Source organism: Podarcis tiliguerta (assembly GCF_965153285.1).
Source record: "Podarcis tiliguerta genome assembly, chromosome: 5".
In the NCBI taxonomy this organism is placed as follows: Eukaryota; Metazoa; Chordata; class Lepidosauria; order Squamata; family Lacertidae; genus Podarcis; species Podarcis tiliguerta.
In genome coordinates this window covers 11,541,883-11,560,627 of record NC_139538.1, presented here as the reverse complement: position 1 = coordinate 11,560,627, position 18,745 = coordinate 11,541,883, and the positions used below count along the sequence as shown (strand labels likewise).

Below are 18,745 nucleotides of genomic sequence, written 5' to 3'. Positions count from 1 at the left end.
TCCTTTGTCATCATGCACCCCATCACATCCCGCAAATTAGCCAGGCAAACTTTGGCTTTCAGTACGGCGCTATATTAAATTCCATTCTCCTGCATTCTCGAGAGTTATGAAAAGAAAACAATCTTCCTTTTCAAAGGAGAGGATGGAGAGCAACGGATCCCTTTCAGCTCTAACTGTTTCTGACACCTGGCACCAAACTGCTGACACCTTGTGGATTGTGGATTCAAATGTCTCAACAATAGCTTTTGTCATTTTATTACCAGTCAAAAGTCTGGTGCTGTTTTGGAAAAAGCCTCAGGGTCACCAGACAATACGATTTTAGCTGTCTTCTGTTTGAAAGGAATTGTTCTTATTTCTGAGGCTTACAGCTCCATAAAACCTGGAAAAGAAAAAGCTCTGGAGTTCCATTGCTTTATGAAATGTTGAGCTGGTAGCAACCGTAGTGAGCAGTGTTTGCAGACAAGGACAGCATTCTCTTCCAGCTGTTCACTCCCACAACTGCTGTTCTTACAATGAATTAAGTTTTTTTTAGTTTTCCTCTTCCCTCCTCTTCCCTTTCTTCTTTTTGCTTCGTGCCGTTTAGATTGTAAACCTAGCATAGATTTTAGACTGCAAATCTGCAAGGAGGGACTACCCTGTGCTTATTGATCATAAGCCACTCTGGGATTTTTCAGGTTGACGTTCAGGAAGAAAAAGCTTTCATTTGAGGTTATTAAAACAATGTCCACTATAATGGCAGCTCCCAGGGAGTGGCAAAGGAGACAGCTATACTTATGGAAGTAGTCATTTTAAAATTCCTAGATTAAAACAACAACAACAACAACAACAACAACCCAAAACACCTCTGAACAAGGCTTTCTGTTAGAAATTAAACTGGAGCCACATTGAATCTCTTCTCCCCCAAGAGAATTTCAACTCACCTCTGAAACGAAGCGAAAACATCTAGAAGTCTAGATGTTACAAACAAGAATTTAAGCATATTTACTAGGGTGCACGGAAACACCATTTACCTCCCCACCACAGTGTGAAAGAGTGTACAGTTGTTGATTTGTACAGCTCAGCTATTGCATATACAGGTGCCTAGAGTGTCAGTCATTGAACATTACATGTGAATAACTGTATGAGTGTACAGCTCAGCTGTTTGTGTACCCAGGTTGTACACTCGTTGAATGTAGCGTGTGAATGCAGCCATTGCCCATATTTTTCTTTCTTTGTTTATTGAAGTCTTGTAGCTTTGCACATGGATTTGAAAGAGCTTGAAAGAGCTTCCTCTTGTTGGTGCTTTACAATTTTAAGATGTCTGGTGTGTGTATTGGTGATCCCTATATGCTGCAGTTTAATGCCCCATCAATTGAATTCAGCTGCCTGGGTGAGGCAGAGTGGGAGCTGCAATTTGAATCACCAGATGAAAGCTGATCTGCTTGTCATATAAAAATCCCTCCACCTCTTCCCCATTCTCTGGTAATCTATCGTCTTAACATTTTGCCAGATGCAGACCAAATGTAAGTCAAAAGACCTGAAAGGAATTCTTATTTCCATAAGGGAAAGGAATGATTTCTCTCTCTCTCTCTCTCTCTCTCTCTCTCTCTCTCTCTGTTAGGCTGTTTGTTCGTATATTCAAGGAAGGATAAAAATCCTAGCCTTCAAGAACAATACTTTCTGGCATTAAAAATTGAGGGTTATCTTTATGCATGGATGCACATTTAAATCCGCCCACACTGTGGCAGTTATAATATGGCAAGCTGCTTAGGTGAACTGGTGCCCCATATGGCTTCAGTGCTTTTCACTAGGACCACACTGAAGCATGAACCAAATTGATTTGGGTCATTCCAGATTTCAGATGAGTCAGGTAGTAAAGGTAAAGGTAAAGGGACCTCTGACCATTAGGTCCAGTCGCGGATGACTCTGGGGTTGCGGCACTCATCTCACTTTACTGGCCGAGGGAGCCAGCATACAGCTTCCAGGTCATGTGGCCAGCATGACTAAGCCGCTTCTGGTGAACCAGAACAGTGCACGGAAATGCTGTTTACCTTCCCGCCGGAGCGGTACCTATTTATCTACTTGCACTTTGATGTGCTTTCGAACTGCTAGGTTGGCAGGGGCAGGGACCGAGCAATGGGAGCTCACCCTGTCGCTGGGATTTGAACTGCCGACCTTCTGATCAGCAAGCCCTAGGCTCTGTGGTTTAATCCACAGTGCCACCCACTGTGGAGATAGCCCCAAATTGGGACAGGGCTTCCAGTGTTATTTGGGACTGAAAGGAGCAGGGAGCTGGACAGGAATAAGGAGATGCAGGCAGTCTCATACCCTCTCCGATGTACCATTTAATAATAATAATAATAATAATAATAATAATAATAATAATAATAATACCCTGCTCATTTTACTGGGTTGCCCCAGCCACTCTGGATAGCTTCCAACACACATAAAAAACAAAACATTAAACATTAAACATTAAAAGAAATTCCCTGTACAGGGCTGCCTTCAGATGTCTTCTAAAGGTTGTATAGTTATTTATCTCCTTGGCTCCAGGGTCTCATAGCTCCATACCCTCCAAAATTTGTTGAAGCTAGAGATGTCCTAAGGAAAAGCGGGACATTCTGGGATGAAATCAGAATCAGGACTGTCCCTGGGTAATAGAAACACTTGGAAGGTCTACAGTCTTTGCTTCATCAACATGTTCCCCACAGACTGCAGAGGTAACAGGCCTTAGCGAGAAGGGAGAGTCTGTGATGGAGAGAAGTCCAGAAACAGAAGGAGACAGTGGGCTGAGGGAAGGATTTCTATACGTCTGGGAAATCCCAGACATGTCCTCTATTGGGGGGCCTACATGCCCATCCTGGGGGATAAGATTTACAACTTTATGGGTGATTACCCACAACTTTTAGTGTTTGAATTTTTACCTATTGAAATATGGCAACCTTAGATGAAGGAGCCAAAGAGGCAGAGATGAGTCAGGCTGGTGAAGAGGCAAGGGTGTCTCCCTCTCCTGTTGTGACAAGCTCCCCTTCCCGCTGGTCTCACAGAACCCAGAGGGACATGAAATGGGAGGAGCAAAGGCAGATACGTGGATGCAGTCTCAAATTGCATGGGGGGGGGGAAACCCTGGAGAGGAGGAGGCTTAGGCAGCTGTGGGAAGGTGGAGAACTCCAGTCTCTGCAGCTGCATCACAGGATCAAGAACTACTGAAGAAGAGTTGCAGTACTCATTAGACCTGGCAATCCTGTGCAGGTCCTGTCCCCCCCCCCCAATAAAGAGTTAACTTTACTTACTCCGTGTGATTTACTGCTGGCTCGTTCTGGACAGTGGGGCAGTGGTAGAGCCCTTGAACATAAAAGGTCCCAGGTTGAGTATTCAGCATCCCCACACAGGGCTGGGAAAGACTCTGATCCCAGAGATGGGAAACATGTGGCCCTCTAGATGCTGTCGGACTGTCTTGAACCCCACTCAGCATGGCTAATTGTCAAGGATGATGGGAGTTGCAGTCTAATGACATCTGGAGGACCACAGGTTCTCCATGCTCAGTGTAGATTAACCCATGGTCTGACCAGATATAAGGCTGCTTCCTATGACTGTAATGTGTATGAGGAAGGGGGCCAGGATTGTGCCCATTTGCCTCGCCCCCAGTCACACGGAGCCTATATAGAGCTATGTGCAGTGTAGCACCGAACTAGCACATGGAGGTTGCCATCGAGGAGGCACAATTCACAATTCCCACTCTTCCATACAGTGAGTCCTTTGCTTGACTGAACAGGGCTGTGCCCTTCACTGATTCATTCATTCATTCACTCCCTCACAGACTGGTTCATTCAGATTATATCTCACTGTGCCCAAGGAGAAACTTTCCAGATGACATTCTTCCATTGGTAGAAATGGAAGCTTCTCTCCCAGGGTAAACAGAAGCTGGTGGGTGGTTGTGAGATTGAGATTGAGTGGGCAAAAGTTAATCTCTGATTTCCATGTGGTGTGGATCCTAGCTTTTTAAGAAACACAAGGAAGGTCCAAAACACAATTTGAAAACCAAGTGCAATGGTGCTGTATTATGTTGCAGTAAATAAATATGTACTGGTATATTAGAAAGGCTCAGCAAAACATTTTCAGTTGCTGATCGCAAAGCACATGATCTTTGTCAGAGATATTACAAAACTTGTTTAGAAGAACAACTTTTATTAGAGATCTGCAAGCTCAGTCTGCAGCGTAGATCTAATCATTCCAGGAACATCTCCAAGAGAAAACCACAAGACAGAACAATAGCAAGGCGAGAGACAGAACTTTAGTTAAGCACAAAGGACATGAAACAGTGCTACCTATTGGTTGGAGCAGTTGTTGGATAATTATTACAATACATTCCAGGCTTCACTCATAAATAGATGGTTCTGAGCTGCAGTCCTAAGCATTCTCTCTTACAATTAAGCTCCCCTACGATCAAAGGGATTAATTTCCATGTAGCTGAGTTTTTAAGATTTGGTCTTTTACAAATTGCCAAGCATTCAGCAGTTAAGCTTGCATTCCGTCTTCTCCAATCAGATCTTACAGCTGAAACAAGTGGTGCCTTCAACATTTATGAATTAAATTGGAGTATAATATTATTCATCCAGGAAGCACATGGTGGGAACTGCGCTGAAAGAAGGAAAGAAAAGTCAATGAAGCGACTAAGGTTCTAGCATGGTTTATGTTGGCCATGTGGCTGTTTAATTTGCTTCAGAAGTTCTGGCTAAAAGGGAACATGTGACATGTAATCATCCAACCACAAGTAACACCAGGAAGTTACATAACCCTACGTTCATAATGCCAAACAGGATGCTATCAATGTAGGGATAGATGGTTGTAATTATGCTAACTCAGAGCCATGGTCACTAAATCTGTATTAAGCAGAGATTGTGCAAGCCTAGTGCTGTATTCAGGCATGGGTAAAGCCATTGCACAGTCTGACCCCTGAAACGCAACATGGCCCCCAGATTCCCTCCCTTGCTTCCATTGGATTTGGAGAAATTTCAGTAAAGCCGCAGGTCTGGTAGATCAGGCCAAAGGCCCATCTAATTCTGCGTCCTGTTTTCCTAGCAGCCAGCCAGATGCCTATGGGAAGCCTGCAGGCTAGAACATGAATGCAATAGCCCTCTCCCACTCTTACTGCCCAACAACTGCTATTCAGAGGCACAGTGCCTCCAACATGGCGTAGAAATTACAATGCCATTTAGGAGAATGCAATTTGTTATCAATGGCTGTTAAGTCAGGATGGCTATATGGAACATCATCATTTGCTGTAAACCGCCCTGTGATCTTTGGATGAAGGGCGGTATACAGATTTAATACATATATACATACGTACATACATACATACATTGTTGTTGTTGTTTAGTCATTTAGTCGTGTCCGGCTCTTCGTGACCCCATGGACCAGAGCACACCAGGCACTCCTGTCTTCCACTGCCTCCCGTAGTTTGGTCAAAGCATGCTGGTAGCTTCGAGAACACTGTCCAACCATCTCGTCCTCTGTCATCCCCTTCTCTTTGTGCCCTCAATCTTTCCCAACATCAGGGTCTTTTCCAGGGAGTCTTCTCTTCTCATGAGGTGGCCAAAGTATTGGAGCCTCAGCTTCAGGATCTGTCCTTCCAGTGAGCACTCAGGGCTGATTTTCTTAAGAATTGATAGGTCTGATCTTCTTGCAGTCCATGGGACTCTCAAGAGTCTCCTCCAGCACCATAATTCAAAAGCATCAATACATATATACATACATACTTGATTGATTATTCCTATTTTTATGAGTTAGGGACTTCTCCTGCATGTGAAGACAGGCAACGGTGGACTGAGCGGATGTGACCAATAGGTGGTCCAATGGTCAAGAAGGCAGTTTCTGCTTGTGCTGTAGAGGCAAGTGATGGGCAGATGGGGCTCGTCAACCTGAAGGTAGCCCATGTAGAAGGAAAACTGACCCTAAACCTCTGCTGCCTTGTTGGATATCTTTAGGAGAAGAAAAGGCTAACAAGCAAAGCCTACACAAATTTGGAGTGGAGTCCCTAAGACGGTTGGATTGTGCCTTGTATGCCTCCTTCTGGCAACTCCTGTAGCAAAGGTGGCACCAAACAGATTGTACTCCTTTCCTTTGGACGATGAGGCTGAGAGGGCAGCCCAGGACCTCCAAACACATTGCCCAGGCTTGCACCCCTGGGAGGTCTCTTCAGTGCTGCGAATGCACTCCATTGTCTCTTGAGATGGTCAGGTGCCAATGACAACTGTTGTTGTTGTTGATTCATTCCATCCTTCCTCCCAAAGAAGCCCAGGTGGCACATACACAAGAGATAAAACAATTAAAAACAATTCCCATACAGATGTCTGTACAGTATGCCTCTGAATAAGGCCCTGCTTTAGGTTTGATGAGGTCCTAAGCTACTGAAGGTAATGGGGCCCTTTATATGTCCAGCTGTCCTTTGTCAACAGCAAATTGTCGCTGTTTTTTTGTGTTTAATATATGCCAAATCTAAAGCCATTTTATTTGTTTTTTATCTTATATTTTGGAAATGTACATCCAGTTGTTGTTTTTTGCTTTAAATTTTTTGGGGGGTCCCCAATAGAGTGGGGTCCTAAACTATAGCTTGTTTAGCTTAAACGTAAATCTGGCACTGCTCTGAATACCTGTTACCGGGAAATGGCAGCAGGGTAGAACTGTTTTTTTTCATAACCCAACTGCAAGCTTCCTGGAGGCATCCGGTAGGCTATTGCGGCAATTGGAATGTTGGATTGCTTTAGCATTCTGTGCAAGAATCATAACCAGAAGGCACCAGGTGGTCCAATAGCAGGGCTGGTTCCACTTTTCAGCTCCTGACCTCCGATGGACCCCTCCAAACCATAGCGGGTATTAAGTTGTGGGTGGACATATCAGACGACACAGCAATTCTTCAGACAGCTCTTGTTGATTCACAGGCCAGAACAGAACTGGGCTGAATGGTTCAGCCAACCTGCTTATATAGAGTTCAACTACAAAGCAACAGTAACAACTTTCTGTAACTATCCAATCACTGAACGTCACTTTCAATTCCTGATTTGCATATGTGGACCTGAGTGAAAACTATCCCCCTGCTGGCCCAGAGTGAGAACTTCAGTACATAACAGCGGGTCCCCTGATGGATGGACGTGCCGAGTTGCAGTGGCAGTAATGGTGGGCAGCAGCAACATTTTCCAGCAGCACCCCCAAAGTAAACCCTACCCTAGGGGGGAATCAAAATGGCATCTCTCAGACATAGCCTCCACCACACTGGGGAGCCTATATTATGCAAGTGCCTCAGGGTTATCTCATTTGGAGGGCATCATAGCAAATTAAATGGCAGCTCTCAGAACTAGCTGCTTGACTGTAAAATGTACAAAGGTGATTCTGGGGCAGGTATTGACAGCAAGCTGGTGCTGTAACCATGGTGGCTGCCTAAGGATGCCACATTCTGATGCCACCAGATGCCAGCCAATGTCTCACCAGTGGAGACATTTCCTGCTACAGAGGCCCTTTCATAATGCTGTTTAACCTGAATTTGACTCAGAATGGCTGTGTGAGTCAGTTGCTCTTTATGCCCCCAAAGCTGTGTGGTCTTCTTCTTCTTCTTCCTCCTCCTCCTCCTCCTCCTCCTCTTCTTCTTCTTCTTCTTCTTCTTCTTCTTCTTCTTCTTCTTCTTCTTCTTCTTCTTCTTCTTCTTCCTGGCAGGTATGCAGACAATTCTTTCGAGCATTGTTTGAATGGGAAGGGGTGGGTGGATTCCCCCCCCCCATTAATTAGGTGAGGTCTCTCTGAACCTAGGGAAGAAATATGGACAGAGAGTGGAAATGTTCTACCGGCCTCGTTTTGCGGGAGGTAATGAAAGGAAGGAATTTAACGTCATAAACGGGGAACATCTGGTGTGCGTTCGCAGAAAGGCCACGTGCAGATTTGTAGCAGAGATTTCGTAAGTATTCCAAATATTTGGAAAGGGTATGTTCCACCAAGTTAACAACTTGGTTACATACTTATTATCACATGTACAGGAAAGCAAAAGAGTGAATAACACACTTTCTGCAGGAAGCCACGCATGGAAGAGCAGCTGTACAGCAATCTTTCTTGGAAGAACAGCCATATAGCTTAGCAGTAAAGTGCATGATGGGGACGCGGGTGGCGCTGTGGTCTAAACCACTGAGCCTAGGACTTGCCGATCAGAAGGTCGGCGGTTCGAATCCCCGCGACGGGGTGAGCTCCCGTTGCTCAGTCCCTGCTCCTGCCAACCTAGCAGTTTGAAAGCACGTCAAAGTGCAAGTAGATAAATAGGTACCGCTCTGGCGGGAAGGTAAACGGAGTTTCCGTGTGCTGCTCTGGTTCGCCAGAAGCAGCTTAGTCATGCTGGCCACATGACAAAGCTTCCTCAGCCAATAAAGCGAGATGAGCGCCGCAAGCCCAGAGTCAGTCACGACTGGACCTAATGGTCAGGCGTCCCTTTACCTTTACCTAAAGTGCATGATTCATGAGATGCAAGATTTGGCCCCCCAAATCCTACGCTGATCTCAGGAGGTTAGGCTAGATGAAGGAAGGGCCGTCATGCAAATGTGTGTGTGCAATGGTAGAGGCCTTGCTGGAAAGATTAAAGCCTGCTGCCGCTACACAGGAGATGGATTGAAGAAAAGGAATATGAATTGGCCCCGCCCTTTAGCTTGACCAATCGTGGTTAGGGGTGGCTAGGAGCTAGTTGGAGTCATAGATCTAAAATGTGTAGACTCGCACATGCTGGCCAGCTTCTGTTTTGACTTGAAATGTTCATTTTGGGCTTCTCAGAAATACCTAAAGGCAAGAACCAGGCAGGGGGAGCACAGGCACGCAATGGCGCCCATCTGAGAAGTGCTGGAACTGCACTCCGACGTTCTCAAAAATATCATGGCTGACTAAAAAAAAATAAAAAAAAAATGACTGACTAAAATTTTTCCCAAGAAGAAGAGTGGATGGAAAATAACTGCTATTATGTTCCATTACTTTCCTAGCAAAGATGCCTCTTTTTCTCTGGGAAAGGCTATGGGATAATTAGCCAGTTCATAAAGCAAATTCATATTCATAATAGATTAAAAGAAAGAAATGAAAAGAAGCAAACCCGTAGTAACAAATGGCAGGCAGCATAAAACAAAGAAAAGAAATCTATGCACTAGCAAGAGATATTCATTAAATGGCTGTTGAAAACCCCAGGTTTTGATTTTGCAGAGCTGCCTTCAGATGTATCTCTCAAGTAAATTAAGATGACAAATGACAATTATCTGAAAGGCAAGTGTCATGAAGAGGCTAGGAACACATTATCTTGCTCTCACTCTCGCTCTCCTCCCCTCACCGCTTTTAGAAGCTCTTTAGGGCTGGTGGTTTTTTTCAAACAAAAATGAAAAGTTCCACCATTTATCACCAGCCTCGTTCTTCGCAGAACTCTGGGAGTGAGCTGGCACAATATATTCCGAGGCTTTCCACATGCATGTTGCTGAGCAGAAAAGGGAGATCCGCCACAAGCCTTTGCTTTTACAGAATCATCCTTCATGTTCCCGGGGAGAGGGAGGGACGGGGGAGAAAACCCGCCACATTGGTTATTTATTTAAAAATTAAAGCAGGGGGCTGCGAAACAAAACAACAACAAAAAACAAAAAAGGTTTCATCTTTCTAACAGATGTGGCTAATGTTCTGTTTTCCTGGTAATTCATACTAATAACGATTGTCATAATGTTTTCATATATTTCAAAGGCTTTAACAGCTTTATGGAGGGAAATTGCTGTTGCTTTCTCTGGGGACTGACTTTACGCAACAGCCAGAGCTTACGAGACAGTTAGATCAAGCACAGTGAAAGAGGGGGAAATAATAAAGGAACGAGAGCGTCCCAAGTCAGGTTGGCAAGGCAAGAGCCCACAGGGGGGTCTCAGAGGCGTGGAAACAGGCCGGGAGCTCAGAATGTGCCAAAGCAATTCTGTTTGGAAAACAGATTAGTCAGCCTGCTAGGATTGCTGCTACATGATATGGTGCGCTTGCCACTTAATTTGTAGAGGGACCCCGCAAGGTGTGGCAAAAGAGCCTCCTAGATCAGATGAATGACTCATCTACAGTGGTACCTCGGGTTAAGAACTTAATTCATTCCGGAGGTCCTTACCTAACCTGAAACTGTTCTTAACCTGGAGCACCACTTTAGCTAATGGGGCCTCCCGCTGCCGCCGCGCTGCCGGAGCCCGATTTCTGTTCTCATCCTGAAGCAAAGTTCTTAACCTGAAGCACTATTTCTGGGTTAGCAGAGTCTGTAACCTGAAGCGTATGTAACCTGAGGTACCACTGTATTCCAACACTGGCCAATCAGATGCCCCAAAGCAGAACCCAAGCACAGGGACATTCCCTTCAGGTGACCCTCCAGATGTTGTCAGACTCTGGCTCCCATCAGCCCCAGGCAGCATGGCCTATAGTCAGGGAAGATGGGATTTGTAGTCTAGCAACGTCAGAAAAGCCACAGGTTCCCCACCTTTGCTATGAAGGCTCTGGGGTTTGCCTGGACTATGATAGGCACTAGCTTGCTCTAGCTCTTTGTTTTGTCCCCTCTAGCTTGACTTGTGGCTCTTGCCAGTGTGGTGTAGTGGTTAAGAGCAGTAGTCTTGTAATCTGGTGAACCGGGTTCACGTCTCCGCTCCTCCACATGCAGCTGCTGGGTGACCTTGGGCCAGTCACACTTCTCTGAAGTCTCTCAGCCCCACTCACCTCACAGAGTGTTTGTTGTGGGGGAGGAAGGGAAAAGAGAATGTTAGCCACTTTGAGACTCCTTCGGGTAGTGATAAAGCGGGATATCAAATCCAAACTCTTCTCTTCTTCTTCTTGCCTGATGGTTGCTTGTGGTTCAGCCCTGACAGGCATTTACTAGCATCCCAAGGCCCACTGCCATTCTCATTTTGCCTGAAGCATCCAAGAGAACCAAGAGGGGCACGAGAGAACTGTTTCAGTACCTGAATAAATGTATGGAAGACAACAGATGCACCATAGCTTTGTCTGAACAAACTATTCAATGCTACATTAACACTATCCGAACTCTTAAAATGGGGCAGCAAAGGATAAACATCTAAGGTTCATTAATTCTTATTAGAGAGGAAAGATGGTGAAATTAACACTTAGATAATGTGGGAAAGGGTCTTGGATAAGTTATTCACTGCTGAAGAAAGTAGTGTATTTATAAAATAGGTTATAACACTTCAGCCTTTGTGAGATAATTTCTTTTTCTTTTTTTTCAAAAAAAAATTATTCGTTTTATAACACAAATAAACAATACAAACAGAAATACAAACAATACAAACAAGTTCTTGTCTTATCCTTATTTTTTCCTAAACATTGTTAGGCGAGCTTCCCCAAGTCTGATTCTCATTTTACCTCATCTTTAGCAGTTTCATATATCATAATTTTTAACCATTTTTTTTAATCACACTTACTTTTACCATAAAAATCTCCACATTTTATCACTTACAAATAATACTATTTTAAAATACACTGTCTTCTACTTCTAACCCTACAACCTATATCCACTTCCAAAGCTATTCTAAAATTTGAATATTAACATATTTTTTCAAATATTCTTTAAACTTCTTCCAGTCTTCTTCCACCGTCTTTTTTCTCTGGTTTTGGAGTCTCCCAGTCAGTTGGGCAAGTTCCATATAGTCCAAAGATAATTTCTTTGTAATAGTTGCACCAGTGATATTATAGACCACAGAAAAGGTGCAACCTGGCAGAACAACTGCTATTATTTCAGACCCATTGAAATCACCCCAAAAGACCTTTCTACGTGTTACATTTTTAGATGTACAATTGTAAAAGTGTCCACCTGTAAAACGAACACCCATAAGATCTGAAAGGACCTTTCTGCACTCGTGGAGTTTATTTCCTTCTCCATGCAAATTGGAGCCTCGGTTGTACAGAGCTCCTGATTGTATGAAGAGCCTGCATGTTTGCAGCTCTTTGTGGGTAGAGACCCAATCGTCTGCTGAAAGTGGTGAGGTGAAGAGAAAGGGCCAGCAGGTTTAGCCCCTCACATGTTCACCATACACCTGGAAGAGAAAGTCTGAAAACTCCTTTTCCCTCAGAAACAAGCGACGCCATCTCAGGGTGAGCTGCTATATGGTATAATAATAATAATAATAATAATAATAATAATAATAATTTATTATTTGTACCCCGCCCATCTGGCTGGGTTTCCCCAGCCACTCTGGGCAGCTTCCAACAAAGATGAAAAATACACTAAAATCTCACATATTAAAAACTTCCCTGAACAGGGCTGCCTTCAGATGTCTTCTGAATGTCAGGTAGTTGTTTATCGCTTTGACATCTGATGGGGGGGGGGGCGTTCCACAGGGTGGGCATCACTACTGAGAAGGTCCTCTGTCTGGTTCCCTGTAACTTGGCCTCTCGCAGTGAGGGAACCACCAGAAGGCCCTCGGAGCTGGACCTCAGTGTCCGGGCAGAACGATGGGGGTGGAGACGCTCCTTCAGATATACTGGGCTGAGGCCGTTTAGGGCTTTAAAGGTCAGCACCAACACTTTGAATTGTGCTCGGAAACGTACTGGTATCAGGTAGAACTGCACTGGCTGGTCCCCTGTGCCACAACATCCCTCCTGATTTGGTAGCCATGCTGACTGTTAAGTTGTGGGTGAACATATCAGACGACACAGCGATTCGTCAAACAGCTCTTGTTTATTCACAGGCCAGAACAGAACTGAACTGAAGGGCTCAGCCAGCCTGCTTATATAGAGCTCCACTACAATGCAACTGTAACACTTTGTGTAACTACCCAATCACTGCACGTCACTTTCAATCCCTTATTTGCATATGTGGACCTGAGTGAAAACTATCTACAGTATCCCCCTGCTGGCCCAGGGTGAGAACTTCAGTACATAACACTGACAGTCCATCACCTTTGAGAGTGGGCCATCAGTTCTGTCCTTGAGCAGGTTGCCATGAATGTCACTCCAAAAGTTCCATGTTTTCTATTGCTGGGAGCCAGCTGCTTGAACTCATCCTAAGTTTCATGTTCTGCAAATCACGCAAGGGAACAATATAGTATTTTCGTGATTAAGCAATCAAGATGCTCAGTAATCTGCCATTCGAACCAGTGGGGCTTCGACATCACCATTTTGTAGGCAGTGTGGCCTTGCCATTTTAAAAATACAATATAATAATAAACACTACAGCTGCTGGTATTACCGTTCGGCACAATCCTGCCGAGGTCAAGCCCTGTTAAGCCCCATTGATTACAATGAAGTGTTTGAGCACACACTTATTTTTCTCTCCCAGTGGAAAACAAGAAAGCATAACAGTGCAAATCTCTGCATATCTACTCAGAAGAAAGCCCCATTCTGTTCAATGTTACTACTCCCAGGTACTGTAAGTGCATTTAGCACTGCAGCCTAAAAGTGCACATTTTGGATGGGTAAGGTCCGAAAACAGATTAAAATATGCTGGGAGAAAACAGCTGAAAACGTACCAGAATCCTTCCTGAGCCCAGAGGAGGTTTTGTTTGGACTTCATATGGATCTCATGCATTTGAGCATCAAGATTTGGTTTGGAACTCTGTAACAGCTGCTAAATTATCGTTAGCTAGGAAGTGGGAAAGTAAACAGATTCCAGGACAAATGGATTGGCTCGTGAAAAGAGGGGGCTTAATGCATATGAATAAGCCGACATATTGTATACATGCTGGAGATGGTAAAAATGTCAACAAGTCTTTAAACGAAATTTGGAGAACCTTCTCCACTTTCTTGCATAGTTTAAAGGGAGACTGTACAATGCCATGGTGTGCACTTTTTACTTGATTAAATAATAAAAAAAAACCACTAGGGAATAAACGAGACGTTCAGCCCTTTTTAATTCCTATTGATTTCCATGGCAGAGCTTAGCATACGCTTAAACCTCACCTATTAAAATCAATGGGAGTCCGAAATGCTTAACTTCACTTAATGGCTGGATGATGCCATTAAGAAAGAAAGAAGAAGATAAGAAGTCACTGATTGCTAAGGTAGGAGAGCTAGTAACAATATACACATTAAAATTCTGTTCAACACACTTTGGCTTACAGTAGGGTACATTCCAAAGGTTTTGTGGAAAGGGTGCCACATGGCAACCTTAGCAAAGCATGAGCTCAGGAGCAGTGTATCTGCTTTGCATGCAGACAGTTCCCAAGTTCAATTCTAGGCATTACAACATGGGTTGGGGGAAAGTGTCGGAATCTGCGCTCGACCAAGCTGATAAAGCTCATCTTCCGGAATCGCCCTCCCGACGAATAATTAATGACTTGAGCCCTTGATGAGGCTCCAAGGCACGTTCCATTCAGCAGAGAATCCAAAACAGCACAGGGAAGTGATGAGATGTATGGCTACATTGCTGTGCTTTATTTCTTACTACGCAGACAGCAAAGAAATATACATCCTCTCTCTATGAAAGCAGAGAGCAATTTAACAACAAAGGAACAAAGGAAACAGGAAACCACTAACGTCACATCCCGTCTTCCGTCTCCCGTCTCCCGTCTCCCGTGAGACTTCCAACAGCCTGGAAGGTCTCTGGAATGTAAACAGAGTCCTGTGACTCCAAGCAGTTGCTCAGTGGCAAACAGAAACTAACAGAAAGGACCTCTGTCTGAAACCTAGGCTGGATCTACACTGATCTGTGAAACGCTATTAAAAAAGCGACGGATCGCTACTCTACAGTGCCCCCTGGTGTCACATTTTTATATTGCATTTTTAATGTTATAACTATTTAATCCCTAGAGAGCTGTTGCCATTGTAGACAATATAGACTTAGATAGACTTGGTATAAGGCAGTGTTCTTAGAACAGATAACACAAAAATTGGCTGGTATTGACAGCCTGTATGCAGCTCGTCACTCGCCAAGGCCAACAAAGCCCAACAGACATACATATTGGGCCACTGAGGGGTATATAAATCTATTGGTTTTGCTGCCTATCCAGTCTGTGAGAAGACACAATACTATGGTTGTTAGCCCACGGAAAGCGGCTTGCTTGGGTATCTGTTCAACAAAGATACTGTTTCATGCCCCTTTTGTGGCTAGGCCCACTATAAGGCAAAAGAGACAAGCCCAACCCTTCTGTGATGGCCTAGGAATCTGGTGCTGGTGCTGTGCTTGTCAGATGTCCAAAGCAAAATTCAAATACCCATTTGCAAAGTGTGAATTTAATTTTTAAAGGCACTTGCACACTATAAGTAAACCCTTATGTATGCCCCACTTCCGCATACCATTGAGACCCTCTAAGAGCTGTGTTGGGACGTGGGTGGCACTGTGGTCTAAACCACTGAGCCTCTTGGGCTTGCCGATCAGAAGGTCAGTGGTTCGAATCCCCGTGACGGGGTGAGCTCCCATTGTTCGGTCCCAGCTCCTGCCCACCTAGCAGTTTGAAAGCATGTCAAAAGTGCAAGTAGATAAATAGGTACCGCTCCAGCAGGAAGGTAAATGGCGTTTCCGTGCGCTGCTCTGGTTCACCAGAAGTGGCTTAGTCATGCTGGACACATGACCCTGAAGCTGTCTGCAGACAAACGCCGGCTCCCTTGGCCTATAGAGCGAGATGAGCGCGCAACCCCAGAGTCGTCCATGACTGGACCTAATGGTCAGGGGTAGCTTTACCTTTACCTAAGAGCTGCGCTAGACAGGTTTGGTTTCCTTTGAAGGGGAGAACGCAAAAGACTTAATGGCAATTTTGTAATACAGTGGTACCTTGGGTTACATACGCTTCAGGTTACAGACTTCGCTAACCCAGAAATAGTACATCGGGTTAAGAACTTTGCTTCAGGATGAGAACAGAAATCGTGCTCTGGCGGCGCAGCGGCATCAGGAAGCCCCATTAGCTAAAGTGGTGCTTCAGGTTAAGAACAGTTTCAGGTTAATTCCGGAACGAATTAAGGACTTAACCCGAGGTACCACTGTACTGGCTTTATCTACAAGCAGAGCATAAGAGGAGGCAAGCAGCATGCATTCTCTTCAGAGCACTAATTCCCAAATGTAAATAAATAAATAAAAAATTTAGGAAGTTGTTGTTGTTATTATTTGAAAAAAAGATGGCTGGGGTCAGCAAATGTGGACCCCCTGGGTTCATGAGCCCTGGCAGTTTCCCAGCATGATGGGTGCTGATGCCAAGCCTGATAGAGGATATGCTTTGCATTCAGAAACTCCTAGATTCAGCCCCTGGCATCTCTAGGCCCAGTGACATGTTAAATGGCACCAAAGACCACAATTTGCTATCTAAAAATATTCACAATTTTCTAGCTTTAAAAGTCTTTGAGCTGCTGCTTCAGCCAGCAAAATCCACAAGCGACATTTTATGTTGAGGTCAGATCGCAAAAAAGTATGAAGAGCATATTGATTTGGAGTTATATCTGGTGATTGGGAACACTCGTGGTCATTTCAGAGTGTAACAGATCGTGGTGTATCAAAGCATTCCATGGCTACCCAAAGACAGTTCTTAAAGAATAGTTGTCAGTGATAGAGCTGCTCGCTGGCTTTATGTGCAGTCAAAATGATGAGGCAAATAGGTGAGATTCGGATGAGGTTTCTACAAGCCCTGGACTCCCTAAAGTCCCAAGTCAGCCTGTTGAATTGTGAGCCCCGCAAAGCTGCATTCTGCCATCTGGCAAGTTGTTCGTTCATCTGTTCTCTCTGCAGTTGAACAAGTCTTAAGATCTTGTCACCATATTTGGCATGATGGCTCATGAGATTGAGAAGCAGTTTTTTTGTCTATGTTTGGAGATGACTGTATGACATTTTAAATCAAGTGGCGAATTGCATTAAAATCGAACCTATTTGGCATCACGGTTCTTGAAATGGAGCAGGTCTGGATATCATCAGATAGTATTTTGAATCAAGACGGTGGACTAAATCTTTCCAAACTGCACTGATGGGGGCATTGCTTAAGATGTTGTAACCACATTTTACATGATTGTTCCCGAGAAGAAGAAGCAGGTTTTGGTTTAGGTTTGGATACAGTTAGATGCCATTTTGATTCAAGATGATGGACACCTGCTAAGATACTGTAACTGTCAGGCCCCCACTGGAGAGAGGACCTGATGATTCCTGAAGGAAATGTTACAAAGAGAGAGGCTGTGTCAATGGACAGTAAGTCAGAGGCAGAGGATCTGGGGTCATCAGGGGGGCACAACACCCTAACTGACACAGAAGGCCATTGCACAGCATTAGAGGTGATGTTAGCGCCACTACCAAGTCCAGGGGACTGCTGGTGCCTGAAGGTGGAGTCTTGGCCAGATGCCAGATTACCCACCTGAAGTTGAAGGACTCCTTGGAAGTAAGGAGTTAAGATCTTTTGTTTTGGATTGTTCTTGTGAATGGACTTAGGACTGCTGGATTTGCTGTCATCTGAAGTGTGCATATGAGTGGCGCTGTGGTCTAAACCACTAAGCCTCTTGGGCTTGCTGATCAGAAGGCTGGCGGTTCAAATCCGTGCAACGGAGTGAGCTCCCGTTGCTCTGTCCCAGCTCCTGCCAACCTAGCAGTTCGAAAGCACACCAGTGCAAGTAGATAAACAGGTACCGCTGCAGCGGGAAGGTAAATGGCGTTTCCGTGTGCTCTGATTTCTGTCACGGTGTCCCATTGTACCAGAAGTGGTTTAGTCATGCTGGCCACATGACCAGGAAAGCTGTCTGTGCACAAATGCTGGCTCCCTTGGCCTGAAAGTGAGATGAGCACTACAACCCCATAGTCGCCTTTGACTGGACTTAACCATCCAGGGGTCCTTAACCTTACCTTTTTCATCTGAAGTAGGGCGGGCTCCTGACAATGAGAAGCTGGCTTTTGTCTCTGTTTGGATACACTTGCGATTTTTAATCAAGATGGCAGACTGAACCTTTCAAAACTGACTTCAGTGAAAACTGGATGCTCCACACTTGTATCCATTTGTGTCAAAAAGTTTTCATCACCACTGAAGTAAATGGGAAGCCTTTGTGAGCCAAGGCTTTGTGTGTGCATTAAAGCTTTGGTGCCCAGTACAAATTGGTGACTTACGGCAACCCCTGCTGTGCAGTCATATAATACAACCCTTAAACCAACTTATTAGTTGTTCTATCTTCCCATTAAAACTTGGGAACAGTTGCTCTGTGAGAAGACTATGGATTACTACCAGACATGTTTTTTCTTTGTCCTTTTGACACACAGTTGCGTGGCGAGACCCCTCCCCCAAGTGAAATGAAGACACTGGACACATTATTTAAGGTTAATGGGCATAAAAAGGCCACAACTTTATTGATTACAGGAATTGGAAGGTATTGGCCTTAGGCATTGGCTCCTATCGGCTACCCGGCATGGGGACCGGGAAGGGTTATCCACCAGCCGTGGGTGTCCTGTTGAAGTACGCCAACTAGGATCCCACGGGTGTCACTGCTCGGGGGTGTGCCGGAGGCCCTCACCTCCCTAGGTTTCGGACAGGGCAACGCCCCCCCGGAGTCCTCTACCGGACTACCCTTTTCATTGGAGGAAGGTGATGGTGTTTCTTTCCCCCTTCATTTGCATAACAATTAACCCCTGCCAATGCCTAACCGCCAATACCGACGAAGTTGTGACATTTGCTACGAGGTAGGCGAAAAAACCAGAAGGCTGGAAGAGCGCCAAGTTGGAAAAATTCCTACCAGGCCCCTTGCAGCAACCAACCGGAGTCCATAGCAAGGTCAAAGCTAGCTAAGCCTAAAGGGTGGGTGGGATGGGAGAACCGGGGAGCTGGAATGGGGCAAAGAG

General features: G+C 44.8%; 1 long non-coding RNA gene across 1 annotated transcript; it reads right to left on the bottom strand.

The window, feature by feature from the left end:
- Nucleotides 1–4,147: 4,147 nt before the first annotated feature.
- LOC310678515 lies at nt 4,148–6,743 on the bottom strand. Its single transcript, XR_014511801.1, has 2 exons — nt 6,633–6,743; nt 4,148–4,620 (listed from the first exon to the last, which is right to left on the bottom strand). It is a non-coding gene; the product is annotated as an uncharacterized lncRNA (long non-coding RNA).
- Between the last annotated feature and the right edge of the window lie 12,002 nt (nt 6,744–18,745).